Source organism: Tachypleus tridentatus, unplaced genomic scaffold, assembly GCF_004210375.1.
Source record: "Tachypleus tridentatus isolate NWPU-2018 unplaced genomic scaffold, ASM421037v1 Hic_cluster_2, whole genome shotgun sequence".
NCBI lineage: Eukaryota > Metazoa > Arthropoda > Merostomata > Xiphosura > Limulidae > Tachypleus > Tachypleus tridentatus.
The window spans coordinates 41,040,093-41,043,202 of record NW_027467782.1 but is presented as its reverse complement, the minus strand read 5'-3'; the positions used below and the strand labels follow the sequence as shown (position 1 = coordinate 41,043,202).

At 30.5% G+C, this 3,110-nt stretch overlaps 1 long non-coding RNA gene across 1 annotated transcript; it reads left to right on the top strand.

The window, feature by feature from the left end:
* Nucleotides 1–291: 291 nt before the first annotated feature.
* LOC143242990 (uncharacterized) lies at nucleotides 292–3,070 on the top strand. The gene is made up of 4 exons (XR_013023547.1): nucleotides 292–395; nucleotides 579–740; nucleotides 2,183–2,291; nucleotides 2,416–3,070. It is a non-coding gene; the product is annotated as an uncharacterized LOC143242990 (long non-coding RNA).
* Nucleotides 3,071–3,110: the final 40 nt, after the last annotated feature.

Genomic DNA, 3,110 nt, shown 5'->3' with positions numbered 1-3,110 from the left:
TAACTGTGACAAATAAGAATTTTGCAAGGAAACACCAACGGAAATCAAATGTACCTATAGAAAACATAAAAAAAAGATCGTGTGTAATTTCATAAACTTCCAAGTTTGTGTGATTAGTTTCATTAGTTAACTCCATTAGGAAGTACATAAAGAAACAAAAGTCTACTGTTAAGAAACTGTTTTGACACGTTTTATTTTTCTCACGAAAAGTAACATTAATGTTGTTATTTTACAACATTATTTATTTTTAATATTATTGTGAAAACCTTAAAATTCCAACGGTGACACAAAACGTGCTAATAAAAATATTAACTCTCTGTTGTTTTCTCCAGTGTATATTCCAGCCGAGAATCTCAACTGTACTCGTGGATACCAAAGAGATGTTAACAGGTGTTGTAAGTATATGTGATACTCAATTACTTTAAACTGTTCACATTAAACACAAATAGATGAAAGACTTTTAAAAATATGGAATTTTAGTTCAACACATATGTTTTTTGATACTAAAGACGTTGTTAGAACAATAAAATTAACACTGGGTAAATAAATGTTTAGTTTTGTACTTTTAACGCTTTTAGATCCATGTCCTCCTGGTCACTATGACAATGGATTCCAAACTCACTGCCTGCCGTGTCCAGGAGGGACTTACATGGCATCTTTTGCTGCTGACGCCTGTATACCTTGTCCTGATGACGAAATTACTGATGAAGAAGGAGCTGATAATAAAGATCTTTGTAGAAGTAATGGAACAAAAGGGTTTTAAAGTTTTCTTTTATTGTTTCCTTAACATTTTAAAAATGTTTATTTTTGTTCATGCAGATTGTTATAATACGATACTTCTTCATAACTTTCATGGTTTTTAATGCATTAAAAAACTTTGCTTTTACTTGGAAATCCTACTACTCGTTTTTAAAGATGAGCTCAAACATTTACGACAAATAGTATTGAATAGCTGTCTTACCTCCAGTATATCATTTCAAAATTATGAACGGCTAACGCTGAAAGTCCTCGTTCAGCTATCCGCGAAATTGAAAAACAAACAAATATAACGGTGTCTCAATATCACATCTGTGTGCGTCACATTATTACTAAAAAGACGTAAAGATATTTAACTAAAACAGTGTATGTCCCAAATCTATGTTTAATATGTTTATTTTGTGTGCATAATGTCGTTTTTGTAATAAAATACAGTAATTTGTCCAAATACAAAACAAATGTTTTAAAATACGATTATAACAACATTGGATTATCAAAACGTTAGCAGTGTCTCATGAGTACTCAATAAAACTATTAGAAAGAATTGTTACCAAGTAAACGAAAAACTTCATGAGCAGTGACGTACGACGTTCAGTGTTTGTAGTCAAAATGGTATCGTTATTTATCTGGGAAATTTAGAGTAAAGAGAAATTTGTAAAAATTACTGTTTTTAATAGTGTTGTAAAGACGCAGAAACTACCATTCAGTGGATACGATTCTATAGTAAAATATAATTATGCACCATAATAAGTGAAGCTGTTAATTATAAAACTTAACACAGTAAGTGAATACCCATTAAACAAACTGACTTTATTAAGTAGTCAATGGAAAGACAGTTTGTTTAATTTGTGTTATACATCTTTACAGTTTTAATGAATCTAAGTTGATTTAACTCACTGTGTTATACTGAGTTGTATAATATGTACATTATCGTAAAGAAAATGTCTAGATTTTTCTTGTATAGTGTGATCACGTGTGTTTGGCAGGGAAAGTCAGTAGGTTTCTTGTTGTATTGTCTATTAATGTAAATATGTTGGAAAACCTGACTGATTTTATGTTATATAACTATATAGTTATTGTTATTACATAACTGTACTACTTGTCTACTAGTAAGGAGCTCAAATAATATAACAGGCGTCATTTTTCTTTGCTAATTATCTGTTTAACGTGTAAAGAAAAAATGTATATTTACAGTTGGCAAATTGTAAAGGTTGTTATCAATGTTTAATATGAAAATATATTATAAGTGTAAGAAATTTCATATTTATTTAATTGAAATTTTAATATGTTAATGAAGATTATTGTTGAACTTAAAGAATTATACACATTACTATTATTGTTAACTTACATTTGAAGTTTTATTTTTCTGTTTTACGTGACCGGTGGAGTACGTAAACTGATTTTAAATACGACTCTCTGTCTTAAGATCGAATTGAAGTGGTTTCGAAGGCTACGCTTCACTTGACTTCAAAATCTACAGTTCCAAGATGTGCTTGGCGAACAGCACTCATTTTGATGTGTCTTACTGCTTTGTGGTAAGTTACGACTGTAAGTTTTAACTGTGACGCATTATCCATAGCTTATTTAATTACAATATGTATTTTAATGGACTTGAAACACGTGATTCTTATTTATTTATTTTCTGTAATGATCATGCAGCGTACTTTGTTTTTTCTACACCTGGAAATATAAACCTCGGGAAGAACGGAATGTTTTGAAAAAACCGTGTCGAACACAAACAGCTTGGTGATGAAAAGATAACCACTGATGAATTGGATATTTTGGAGGCTATGCCACTGATCCCTGAATGTGAGAAGAAGGTCTCTGAAAAGAATGTTAAGAAGACAAAAACTAATATACTAAGAAAGAAAAGAGTGACCAAACGAACAACCCTGGAGACGATATATGAAAACGACCTTGAAGAAAGGAATACTTTGGTTCGAAATTCAATTAAGTTCTTATTCATCTTACGTAATAATTAATATTTGATGCAAGTAAATTCACATTTTTACAGTTAAAAAAAAAAAGATGCGTTCAGAGAATCTTTAATGTTCAGAGTCGTTTGAATGCGTGCAATTTTTTTTCTCCAAAATAGACTTATACATGTTCGATACCATTGAGGTCTAATAAGTCTATATGCTAGTTAAATTGATGAATCACCTCTTCTTCAATCTTAGTACATGTTGGAAGACAATTACCATCCATTAAACTGAACACAGAGCCAATCATAACAATATATGATTGTGTAAGAAGTTCGCATTACCTTTACTGATGTCCATAGCATTAATAACATATGGAAAACATAAAGATCAGAATGCCCTTTCGTAATTTTTTATTCACATACATACTACCAT